The sequence below is a fragment of the Sphaerodactylus townsendi genome, linkage group LG01, assembly GCF_021028975.2.
Source record: "Sphaerodactylus townsendi isolate TG3544 linkage group LG01, MPM_Stown_v2.3, whole genome shotgun sequence".
Classification (NCBI taxonomy): Eukaryota; Metazoa; Chordata; class Lepidosauria; order Squamata; family Sphaerodactylidae; genus Sphaerodactylus; species Sphaerodactylus townsendi.
This window is the reverse complement of record NC_059425.1, coordinates 195,472,943-195,485,186: the sequence shown is the minus strand read 5'-3', so window position 1 is coordinate 195,485,186 and position 12,244 is coordinate 195,472,943. Positions and strand designations below refer to the sequence as shown.

Here is a 12,244-nt window from a genome sequence, read left to right as displayed (position 1 = left end):
ATCTGAATTCCCCAGATAAGCCTCCACAGCTCAGGCGGCAGAGCGGGGAATCAAACCTGGTTCCTCCAGATTAGATACGCGAGCTCTTAACCTCCTACGCCACTGCAAGTTTGTTTTGGCTAGAAATCCTGTGCACAGGTCATTTTTTCCTTTTAAAAAATTATTTTCAGGGGGATATCTGCGAAGCTACGGCAACACATTTGCGTCACTGAAGCTTTGCAGACATCCCCCTGAAAACAAACAAAACAAACCAAAAAAGAAAAGCAACACATCCAAGGGATCCCTGGGCAAGACAAACTTTATTCATTTGCTTTTTACAGCAAAATTGTGCGCAGGTGAGCTGCAAGTGGGGAATATTCACGGAGAATTTAGTGCAGCACACAATATGGTGAGTGTGAGCCACGGAAACAAAAGAAGGATGTTTGGATGGGAGAAATAACGCGTTTCCTGCCTGCTTTTGTGCACTCTGCAAGCAGGAAACATCTTCAACCGGGAAAGATTGCTAGTTTAGGAAAAAAAACAGGTTGAGAGGAATAAAATGGGCTGAAGTCGTTTTGGGGAAGAGAGATGTGAAGTTCTTCCCCAGAACACTTTTTAAAACATCCTCAGGATTGTTCTATTCACGCTGTGCGGAATCCACCAAGTGTTAGGAGAAGAAATGGTTTCTACTGGTCTTTTAACTCCCTTGGGTTTTAGATGGCAGGTTTCACTGTCACTGCTGAAGTAGTGTTGTATGTTCCAGCACAACCGCCCACTGTTTTAATGAAAGATACCCACAACTACCCTCTTCATTTTGGTCTGGAAGGGGCAATTATATTTAGCATGCTGTCAAGTTTCAATCTTCTCCGCCAACTTCCCCAGGGAAGCCCTCATATAAGATACCATATTTACCCACAATGCCGACTTTCTCGGTGTGCTGGGCCATCTTGCTACTGCTACAGGCTGCAGAAAGAGAGCATGAGTGATTTTCTCTGAAGAAGAAGAAGAAGAAGAAGAAGAAGAAGAAGAAGAAGAAGAAGAAGAAGAAGAAGAAGAAGAAGAGGAGGAGGAGGAGGAGGAGGAGGAGGAGGAGGAGGAGGAGGAGGAGGAGGAGGAGTAGTTTGGATTTATATCCCCCCTTTCTTTCCTGCAGAAGACTCAAAGGGGTTTACAATCTCCTTGCCCTTCCCCCCTCACAACAAACACCCTGTGAGGTAGGTGGGGCTGAGAGAGCTCCGAGAAGCTGTGACTAGCCCAAGGTCACCCAGCTGGCGTGTGTGGGAGTGTACAGGCTAATCTGAATTCCCCAGATAAGCCTCCACAGCTCAGGCGGCAGAGCTGGGAATCAAACCCGGTTCCTCCAGATTAGATACACAAGCTCTTAACCTCCTACACCACTGCTGCTCCTTAATACACACGTGGGTGTCCAGCTGCGATGACTAAGCGTCGGCAAGGGAGCCACGCGCAGCATGGATGTGTTAGAGCTTGCCCAGATTGACAAAACTGAAGCGGACCCGCATTGGAGCTAAGATGGTTTCAACAAGGGTTATTTTTTTTTAAAAAAAAAATCCTCCTGTTATAAACTTGCCATTTTCCAAGAGTACAGATGATGGAGGGAAAGGACCGGCAAGAGAGAAACAGGGAAGCCAAGATTGGTGTGTTTTGTGCCGCCTCTCTTTCATATGGAATTAATGGTGGTTTAATGGGGTATGAAAGAATGTTTTATTGGAAACAATAAGGAACAATTGTCTAGCTCACGTTTCATTTCACAGGTCATTATTGCATTAGGAAGTAAATCGACCAAGTCCGGTAAATAACAGTCTGCGTATTGCTGAAAGCTTCAAACCAAAGCATCTCACCGCTCCGCCGCTAATATCTCTGTCATTTTTAACCCTTGCAGAGATCCGCTGCAGGCGAAACAATTACAGTCTTCACCCACCCCTGGAAGGTAAGCATAACTCATTTTACCTCTCCCCCCCCTTTCTTCGGCAAACCCCACCAGGCTTTGTGGGGGGGGGGGGTGCATTGCATTGTTATTTTGTTTATTAGCCAACCTAGCCAACTGTGTGTCTGGCGGCCTTGAAAAACAACACACATTTGAGCAACTGCTGCAGGCGTCTTTAAGCAGGCTACTTCCTTGGCAAAATTAATTGTTGCAAAACACAGCATTTCTTCTGTGTAAAGCACTGCACACAGACACTCAGCACTTGGCCTGGGTTATGGCTACGCCTGGTAAATTTAGGGAAACTAATTTGACTATTCTTGAGAAAGTTGCACGGAGGAGTCAAGAAGGATGCAGGGCCCCTCTTCATCGTTACATCAACAAACCCTGGGAAAGCCCCGTATATACGGGAACTGGGTATTTCTTTTTCCCCCAATCTGAGATCCTTACACCTGGCGTGCCTGATGCCCATCTCTCAACTTCAAAGGGAGATTTAGAAGGGGGGGGGGGGTGGGGGGGGGGGGGGGTGGGGGGGGGGGGGGGTGGGGGGGGGGGGGGGTGGGGGGGGGGGGGGGTGGGGGGGGGGGGGGGTGGGGGGGGGGGGGGGTGGGGGGGGGGGGGGGTGGGGGGGGGGGGGGGTGGGGGGGGGGGGGGGTGGGGGGGGGGGGGGGTGGGGGGGGGGGGGGGTGGGGGGGGGGGGGGGTGGGGGGGGGGGGGGGTGGGGGGGGGGGGGGGTGGGGGGGGGGGGGGGTGGGGGGGGGGGGGGGTGGGGGGGGGGGGGGGTGGGGGGGGGGGGGGGTGGGGGGGGGGGGGGGTGGGGGGGGGGGGGGGTGGGGGGGGGGGGGGGTGGGGGGGGGGGGGGGTGGGGGGGGGGGGGGGTGGGGGGGGGGGGGGGTGGGGGGGGGGGGGGGTGGGGGGGGGGGGGGGTGGGGGGGGGGGGGGGTGGGGGGGGGGGGGGGTGGGGGGGGGGGGGGGTGGGGGGGGGGGGGGGTGGGGGGGGGGGGGGGTGGGGGGGGGGGGGGGTGGGGGGGGGGGGGGGTGGGGGGGGGGGGGGGTGGGGGGGGGGGGGGGTGGGGGGGGGGGGGGGTGGGGGGGGGGGGGGGTGGGGGGGGGGGGGGGTGGGGGGGGGGGGGGGTGGGGGGGGGGGGGGGTGGGGGGGGGGGGGGGTGGGGGGGGGGGGGGGTGGGGGGGGGGGGGGGTGGGGGGGGGGGGGGGTGGGGGGGGGGGGGGGTGGGGGGGGGGGGGGGTGGGGGGGGGGGGGGGTGGGGGGGGGGGGGGGTGGGGGGGGGGGGGGGTGGGGGGGGGGGGGGGTGGGGGGGGGGGGGGGTGGGGGGGGGGGGGGGTGGGGGGGGGGGGGGGTGGGGGGGGGGGGGGGTGGGGGGGGGGGGGGGTGGGGGGGGGGGGGGGTGGGGGGGGGGGGGGGTGGGGGGGGGGGGGGGTGGGGGGGGGGGGGGGTGGGGGGGGGGGGGGGTGGGGGGGGGGGGGGGTGGGGGGGGGGGGGGGTGGGGGGGGGGGGGGGTGGGGGGGGGGGGGGGTGGGGGGGGGGGGGGGTGGGGGGGGGGGGGGGTGGGGGGGGGGGGGGGTGGGGGGGGGGGGGGGTGGGGGGGGGGGGGGGTGGGGGGGGGGGGGGGTGGGGGGGGGGGGGGGTGGGGGGGGGGGGGGGTGGGGGGGGGGGGGGGTGGGGGGGGGGGGGGGTGGGGGGGGGGGGGGGTGGGGGGGGGGGGGGGTGGGGGGGGGGGGGGGTGGGGGGGGGGGGGGGTGGGGGGGGGGGGGGGTGGGGGGGGGGGGGGGTGGGGGGGGGGGGGGGTGGGGGGGGGGGGGGGTGGGGGGGGGGGGGGGTGGGGGGGGGGGGGGGTGGGGGGGGGGGGGGGTGGGGGGGGGGGGGGGTGGGGGGGGGGGGGGGTGGGGGGGGGGGGGGGTGGGGGGGGGGGGGGGTGGGGGGGGGGGGGGGTGGGGGGGGGGGGGGGTGGGGGGGGGGGGGGGTGGGGGGGGGGGGGGGTGGGGGGGGGGGGGGGTGGGGGGGGGGGGGGGTGGGGGGGGGGGGGGGTGGGGGGGGGGGGGGGTGGGGGGGGGGGGGGGTGGGGGGGGGGGGGGGTGGGGGGGGGGGGGGGTGGGGGGGGGGGGGGGTGGGGGGGGGGGGGGGTGGGGGGGGGGGGGGGTGGGGGGGGGGGGGGGTGGGGGGGGGGGGGGGTGGGGGGGGGGGGGGGTGGGGGGGGGGGGGGGTGGGGGGGGGGGGGGGTGGGGGGGGGGGGGGGTGGGGGGGGGGGGGGGTGGGGGGGGGGGGGGGTGGGGGGGGGGGGGGGTGGGGGGGGGGGGGGGTGGGGGGGGGGGGGGGTGGGGGGGGGGGGGGGTGGGGGGGGGGGGGGGTGGGGGGGGGGGGGGGTGGGGGGGGGGGGGGGTGGGGGGGGGGGGGGGTGGGGGGGGGGGGGGGTGGGGGGGGGGGGGGGTGGGGGGGGGGGGGGGTGGGGGGGGGGGGGGGTGGGGGGGGGGGGGGGTGGGGGGGGGGGGGGGTGGGGGGGGGGGGGGGTGGGGGGGGGGGGGGGTGGGGGGGGGGGGGGGTGGGGGGGGGGGGGGGTGGGGGGGGGGGGGGGTGGGGGGGGGGGGGGGTGGGGGGGGGGGGGGGTGGGGGGGGGGGGGGGTGGGGGGGGGGGGGGGTGGGGGGGGGGGGGGGTGGGGGGGGGGGGGGGTGGGGGGGGGGGGGGGTGGGGGGGGGGGGGGGTGGGGGGGGGGGGGGGTGGGGGGGGGGGGGGGTGGGGGGGGGGGGGGGTGGGGGGGGGGGGGGGTGGGGGGGGGGGGGGGTGGGGGGGGGGGGGGGTGGGGGGGGGGGGGGGTGGGGGGGGGGGGGGGTGGGGGGGGGGGGGGGTGGGGGGGGGGGGGGGTGGGGGGGGGGGGGGGTGGGGGGGGGGGGGGGTGGGGGGGGGGGGGGGTGGGGGGGGGGGGGGGTGGGGGGGGGGGGGGGTGGGGGGGGGGGGGGGTGGGGGGGGGGGGGGGTGGGGGGGGGGGGGGGTGGGGGGGGGGGGGGGTGGGGGGGGGGGGGGGTGGGGGGGGGGGGGGGTGGGGGGGGGGGGGGGTGGGGGGGGGGGGGGGTGGGGGGGGGGGGGGGTGGGGGGGGGGGGGGGTGGGGGGGGGGGGGGGTGGGGGGGGGGGGGGGTGGGGGGGGGGGGGGGTGGGGGGGGGGGGGGGTGGGGGGGGGGGGGGGTGGGGGGGGGGGGGGGTGGGGGGGGGGGGGGGTGGGGGGGGGGGGGGGTGGGGGGGGGGGGGGGTGGGGGGGGGGGGGGGTGGGGGGGGGGGGGGGTGGGGGGGGGGGGGGGTGGGGGGGGGGGGGGGTGGGGGGGGGGGGGGGTGGGGGGGGGGGGGGGTGGGGGGGGGGGGGGGTGGGGGGGGGGGGGGGTGGGGGGGGGGGGGGGTGGGGGGGGGGGGGGGTGGGGGGGGGGGGGGGTGGGGGGGGGGGGGGGTGGGGGGGGGGGGGGGTGGGGGGGGGGGGGGGTGGGGGGGGGGGGGGGTGGGGGGGGGGGGGGGTGGGGGGGGGGGGGGGTGGGGGGGGGGGGGGGTGGGGGGGGGGGGGGGTGGGGGGGGGGGGGGGTGGGGGGGGGGGGGGGTGGGGGGGGGGGGGGGTGGGGGGGGGGGGGGGTGGGGGGGGGGGGGGGTGGGGGGGGGGGGGGGTGGGGGGGGGGGGGGGTGGGGGGGGGGGGGGGTGGGGGGGGGGGGGGGTGGGGGGGGGGGGGGGTGGGGGGGGGGGGGGGTGGGGGGGGGGGGGGGTGGGGGGGGGGGGGGGTGGGGGGGGGGGGGGGTGGGGGGGGGGGGGGGTGGGGGGGGGGGGGGGTGGGGGGGGGGGGGGGTGGGGGGGGGGGGGGGTGGGGGGGGGGGGGGGTGGGGGGGGGGGGGGGTGGGGGGGGGGGGGGGTGGGGGGGGGGGGGGGTGGGGGGGGGGGGGGGTGGGGGGGGGGGGGGGTGGGGGGGGGGGGGGGTGGGGGGGGGGGGGGGTGGGGGGGGGGGGGGGTGGGGGGGGGGGGGGGTGGGGGGGGGGGGGGGTGGGGGGGGGGGGGGGTGGGGGGGGGGGGGGGTGGGGGGGGGGGGGGGTGGGGGGGGGGGGGGGTGGGGGGGGGGGGGGGTGGGGGGGGGGGGGGGTGGGGGGGGGGGGGGGTGGGGGGGGGGGGGGGTGGGGGGGGGGGGGGGTGGGGGGGGGGGGGGGTGGGGGGGGGGGGGGGTGGGGGGGGGGGGGGGTGGGGGGGGGGGGGGGTGGGGGGGGGGGGGGGTGGGGGGGGGGGGGGGTGGGGGGGGGGGGGGGTGGGGGGGGGGGGGGGTGGGGGGGGGGGGGGGTGGGGGGGGGGGGGGGTGGGGGGGGGGGGGGGTGGGGGGGGGGGGGGGTGGGGGGGGGGGGGGGTGGGGGGGGGGGGGGGTGGGGGGGGGGGGGGGTGGGGGGGGGGGGGGGTGGGGGGGGGGGGGGGTGGGGGGGGGGGGGGGTGGGGGGGGGGGGGGGTGGGGGGGGGGGGGGGTGGGGGGGGGGGGGGGTGGGGGGGGGGGGGGGTGGGGGGGGGGGGGGGTGGGGGGGGGGGGGGGTGGGGGGGGGGGGGGGTGGGGGGGGGGGGGGGTGGGGGGGGGGGGGGGTGGGGGGGGGGGGGGGTGGGGGGGGGGGGGGGTGGGGGGGGGGGGGGGTGGGGGGGGGGGGGGGTGGGGGGGGGGGGGGGTGGGGGGGGGGGGGGGTGGGGGGGGGGGGGGGTGGGGGGGGGGGGGGGTGGGGGGGGGGGGGGGTGGGGGGGGGGGGGGGTGGGGGGGGGGGGGGGTGGGGGGGGGGGGGGGTGGGGGGGGGGGGGGGTGGGGGGGGGGGGGGGTGGGGGGGGGGGGGGGTGGGGGGGGGGGGGGGTGGGGGGGGGGGGGGGTGGGGGGGGGGGGGGGTGGGGGGGGGGGGGGGTGGGGGGGGGGGGGGGTGGGGGGGGGGGGGGGTGGGGGGGGGGGGGGGTGGGGGGGGGGGGGGGTGGGGGGGGGGGGGGGTGGGGGGGGGGGGGGGTGGGGGGGGGGGGGGGTGGGGGGGGGGGGGGGTGGGGGGGGGGGGGGGTGGGGGGGGGGGGGGGTGGGGGGGGGGGGGGGTGGGGGGGGGGGGGGGTGGGGGGGGGGGGGGGTGGGGGGGGGGGGGGGTGGGGGGGGGGGGGGGTGGGGGGGGGGGGGGGTGGGGGGGGGGGGGGGTGGGGGGGGGGGGGGGTGGGGGGGGGGGGGGGTGGGGGGGGGGGGGGGTGGGGGGGGGGGGGGGTGGGGGGGGGGGGGGGTGGGGGGGGGGGGGGGTGGGGGGGGGGGGGGGTGGGGGGGGGGGGGGGTGGGGGGGGGGGGGGGTGGGGGGGGGGGGGGGTGGGGGGGGGGGGGGGTGGGGGGGGGGGGGGGTGGGGGGGGGGGGGGGTGGGGGGGGGGGGGGGTGGGGGGGGGGGGGGGTGGGGGGGGGGGGGGGTGGGGGGGGGGGGGGGTGGGGGGGGGGGGGGGTGGGGGGGGGGGGGGGTGGGGGGGGGGGGGGGTGGGGGGGGGGGGGGGTGGGGGGGGGGGGGGGTGGGGGGGGGGGGGGGTGGGGGGGGGGGGGGGTGGGGGGGGGGGGGGGTGGGGGGGGGGGGGGGTGGGGGGGGGGGGGGGTGGGGGGGGGGGGGGGTGGGGGGGGGGGGGGGTGGGGGGGGGGGGGGGTGGGGGGGGGGGGGGGTGGGGGGGGGGGGGGGTGGGGGGGGGGGGGGGTGGGGGGGGGGGGGGGTGGGGGGGGGGGGGGGTGGGGGGGGGGGGGGGTGGGGGGGGGGGGGGGTGGGGGGGGGGGGGGGTGGGGGGGGGGGGGGGTGGGGGGGGGGGGGGGTGGGGGGGGGGGGGGGTGGGGGGGGGGGGGGGTGGGGGGGGGGGGGGGTGGGGGGGGGGGGGGGTGGGGGGGGGGGGGGGTGGGGGGGGGGGGGGGTGGGGGGGGGGGGGGGTGGGGGGGGGGGGGGGTGGGGGGGGGGGGGGGTGGGGGGGGGGGGGGGTGGGGGGGGGGGGGGGTGGGGGGGGGGGGGGGTGGGGGGGGGGGGGGGTGGGGGGGGGGGGGGGTGGGGGGGGGGGGGGGTGGGGGGGGGGGGGGGTGGGGGGGGGGGGGGGTGGGGGGGGGGGGGGGTGGGGGGGGGGGGGGGTGGGGGGGGGGGGGGGTGGGGGGGGGGGGGGGTGGGGGGGGGGGGGGGTGGGGGGGGGGGGGGGTGGGGGGGGGGGGGGGTGGGGGGGGGGGGGGGTGGGGGGGGGGGGGGGTGGGGGGGGGGGGGGGTGGGGGGGGGGGGGGGTGGGGGGGGGGGGGGGTGGGGGGGGGGGGGGGTGGGGGGGGGGGGGGGTGGGGGGGGGGGGGGGTGGGGGGGGGGGGGGGTGGGGGGGGGGGGGGGTGGGGGGGGGGGGGGGTGGGGGGGGGGGGGGGTGGGGGGGGGGGGGGGTGGGGGGGGGGGGGGGTGGGGGGGGGGGGGGGTGGGGGGGGGGGGGGGTGGGGGGGGGGGGGGGTGGGGGGGGGGGGGGGTGGGGGGGGGGGGGGGTGGGGGGGGGGGGGGGTGGGGGGGGGGGGGGGTGGGGGGGGGGGGGGGTGGGGGGGGGGGGGGGTGGGGGGGGGGGGGGGTGGGGGGGGGGGGGGGTGGGGGGGGGGGGGGGTGGGGGGGGGGGGGGGTGGGGGGGGGGGGGGGTGGGGGGGGGGGGGGGTGGGGGGGGGGGGGGGTGGGGGGGGGGGGGGGTGGGGGGGGGGGGGGGTGGGGGGGGGGGGGGGTGGGGGGGGGGGGGGGTGGGGGGGGGGGGGGGTGGGGGGGGGGGGGGGTGGGGGGGGGGGGGGGTGGGGGGGGGGGGGGGTGGGGGGGGGGGGGGGTGGGGGGGGGGGGGGGTGGGGGGGGGGGGGGGTGGGGGGGGGGGGGGGTGGGGGGGGGGGGGGGTGGGGGGGGGGGGGGGTGGGGGGGGGGGGGGGTGGGGGGGGGGGGGGGTGGGGGGGGGGGGGGGTGGGGGGGGGGGGGGGTGGGGGGGGGGGGGGGTGGGGGGGGGGGGGGGTGGGGGGGGGGGGGGGTGGGGGGGGGGGGGGGTGGGGGGGGGGGGGGGTGGGGGGGGGGGGGGGTGGGGGGGGGGGGGGGTGGGGGGGGGGGGGGGTGGGGGGGGGGGGGGGTGGGGGGGGGGGGGGGTGGGGGGGGGGGGGGGTGGGGGGGGGGGGGGGTGGGGGGGGGGGGGGGTGGGGGGGGGGGGGGGTGGGGGGGGGGGGGGGTGGGGGGGGGGGGGGGTGGGGGGGGGGGGGGGTGGGGGGGGGGGGGGGTGGGGGGGGGGGGGGGTGGGGGGGGGGGGGGGTGGGGGGGGGGGGGGGTGGGGGGGGGGGGGGGTGGGGGGGGGGGGGGGTGGGGGGGGGGGGGGGTGGGGGGGGGGGGGGGTGGGGGGGGGGGGGGGTGGGGGGGGGGGGGGGTGGGGGGGGGGGGGGGTGGGGGGGGGGGGGGGTGGGGGGGGGGGGGGGTGGGGGGGGGGGGGGGTGGGGGGGGGGGGGGGTGGGGGGGGGGGGGGGTGGGGGGGGGGGGGGGTGGGGGGGGGGGGGGGTGGGGGGGGGGGGGGGTGGGGGGGGGGGGGGGTGGGGGGGGGGGGGGGTGGGGGGGGGGGGGGGTGGGGGGGGGGGGGGGTGGGGGGGGGGGGGGGTGGGGGGGGGGGGGGGTGGGGGGGGGGGGGGGTGGGGGGGGGGGGGGGTGGGGGGGGGGGGGGGTGGGGGGGGGGGGGGGTGGGGGGGGGGGGGGGTGGGGGGGGGGGGGGGTGGGGGGGGGGGGGGGTGGGGGGGGGGGGGGGTGGGGGGGGGGGGGGGTGGGGGGGGGGGGGGGTGGGGGGGGGGGGGGGTGGGGGGGGGGGGGGGTGGGGGGGGGGGGGGGTGGGGGGGGGGGGGGGTGGGGGGGGGGGGGGGTGGGGGGGGGGGGGGGTGGGGGGGGGGGGGGGTGGGGGGGGGGGGGGGTGGGGGGGGGGGGGGGTGGGGGGGGGGGGGGGTGGGGGGGGGGGGGGGTGGGGGGGGGGGGGGGTGGGGGGGGGGGGGGGTGGGGGGGGGGGGGGGTGGGGGGGGGGGGGGGTGGGGGGGGGGGGGGGTGGGGGGGGGGGGGGGTGGGGGGGGGGGGGGGTGGGGGGGGGGGGGGGTGGGGGGGGGGGGGGGTGGGGGGGGGGGGGGGTGGGGGGGGGGGGGGGTGGGGGGGGGGGGGGGTGGGGGGGGGGGGGGGTGGGGGGGGGGGGGGGTGGGGGGGGGGGGGGGTGGGGGGGGGGGGGGGTGGGGGGGGGGGGGGGTGGGGGGGGGGGGGGGTGGGGGGGGGGGGGGGTGGGGGGGGGGGGGGGTGGGGGGGGGGGGGGGTGGGGGGGGGGGGGGGTGGGGGGGGGGGGGGGTGGGGGGGGGGGGGGGTGGGGGGGGGGGGGGGTGGGGGGGGGGGGGGGTGGGGGGGGGGGGGGGTGGGGGGGGGGGGGGGTGGGGGGGGGGGGGGGTGGGGGGGGGGGGGGGTGGGGGGGGGGGGGGGTGGGGGGGGGGGGGGGTGGGGGGGGGGGGGGGTGGGGGGGGGGGGGGGTGGGGGGGGGGGGGGGTGGGGGGGGGGGGGGGTGGGGGGGGGGGGGGGTGGGGGGGGGGGGGGGTGGGGGGGGGGGGGGGTGGGGGGGGGGGGGGGTGGGGGGGGGGGGGGGTGGGGGGGGGGGGGGGTGGGGGGGGGGGGGGGTGGGGGGGGGGGGGGGTGGGGGGGGGGGGGGGTGGGGGGGGGGGGGGGTGGGGGGGGGGGGGGGTGGGGGGGGGGGGGGGTGGGGGGGGGGGGGGGTGGGGGGGGGGGGGGGTGGGGGGGGGGGGGGGTGGGGGGGGGGGGGGGTGGGGGGGGGGGGGGGTGGGGGGGGGGGGGGGTGGGGGGGGGGGGGGGTGGGGGGGGGGGGGGGTGGGGGGGGGGGGGGGTGGGGGGGGGGGGGGGTGGGGGGGGGGGGGGGTGGGGGGGGGGGGGGGTGGGGGGGGGGGGGGGTGGGGGGGGGGGGGGGTGGGGGGGGGGGGGGGTGGGGGGGGGGGGGGGTGGGGGGGGGGGGGGGTGGGGGGGGGGGGGGGTGGGGGGGGGGGGGGGTGGGGGGGGGGGGGGGTGGGGGGGGGGGGGGGTGGGGGGGGGGGGGGGTGGGGGGGGGGGGGGGTGGGGGGGGGGGGGGGTGGGGGGGGGGGGGGGTGGGGGGGGGGGGGGGTGGGGGGGGGGGGGGGTGGGGGGGGGGGGGGGTGGGGGGGGGGGGGGGTGGGGGGGGGGGGGGGTGGGGGGGGGGGGGGGTGGGGGGGGGGGGGGGTGGGGGGGGGGGGGGGTGGGGGGGGGGGGGGGTGGGGGGGGGGGGGGGTGGGGGGGGGGGGGGGTGGGGGGGGGGGGGGGTGGGGGGGGGGGGGGGTGGGGGGGGGGGGGGGTGGGGGGGGGGGGGGGTGGGGGGGGGGGGGGGTGGGGGGGGGGGGGGGTGGGGGGGGGGGGGGGTGGGGGGGGGGGGGGGTGGGGGGGGGGGGGGGTGGGGGGGGGGGGGGGTGGGGGGGGGGGGGGGTGGGGGGGGGGGGGGGTGGGGGGGGGGGGGGGTGGGGGGGGGGGGGGGTGGGGGGGGGGGGGGGTGGGGGGGGGGGGGGGTGGGGGGGGGGGGGGGTGGGGGGGGGGGGGGGTGGGGGGGGGGGGGGGTGGGGGGGGGGGGGGGTGGGGGGGGGGGGGGGTGGGGGGGGGGGGGGGTGGGGGGGGGGGGGGGTGGGGGGGGGGGGGGGTGGGGGGGGGGGGGGGTGGGGGGGGGGGGGGGTGGGGGGGGGGGGGGGTGGGGGGGGGGGGGGGTGGGGGGGGGGGGGGGTGGGGGGGGGGGGGGGTGGGGGGGGGGGGGGGTGGGGGGGGGGGGGGGTGGGGGGGGGGGGGGGTGGGGGGGGGGGGGGGTGGGGGGGGGGGGGGGTGGGGGGGGGGGGGGGTGGGGGGGGGGGGGGGTGGGGGGGGGGGGGGGTGGGGGGGGGGGGGGGTGGGGGGGGGGGGGGGTGGGGGGGGGGGGGGGTGGGGGGGGGGGGGGGTGGGGGGGGGGGGGGGTGGGGGGGGGGGGGGGTGGGGGGGGGGGGGGGTGGGGGGGGGGGGGGGTGGGGGGGGGGGGGGGTGGGGGGGGGGGGGGGTGGGGGGGGGGGGGGGTGGGGGGGGGGGGGGGTGGGGGGGGGGGGGGGTGGGGGGGGGGGGGGGTGGGGGGGGGGGGGGGTGGGGGGGGGGGGGGGTGGGGGGGGGGGGGGGTGGGGGGGGGGGGGGGTGGGGGGGGGGGGGGGTGGGGGGGGGGGGGGGTGGGGGGGGGGGGGGGTGGGGGGGGGGGGGGGTGGGGGGGGGGGGGGGTGGGGGGGGGGGGGGGTGGG

General features: G+C 84.3%; 1 pseudogene; it reads right to left on the bottom strand.

The window, feature by feature from the left end:
- Window positions 1–665: 665 nt before the first annotated feature.
- LOC125436300 lies at window positions 666–931 on the bottom strand (annotated as a pseudogene).
- Between the last annotated feature and the right edge of the window lie 11,313 nt (window positions 932–12,244).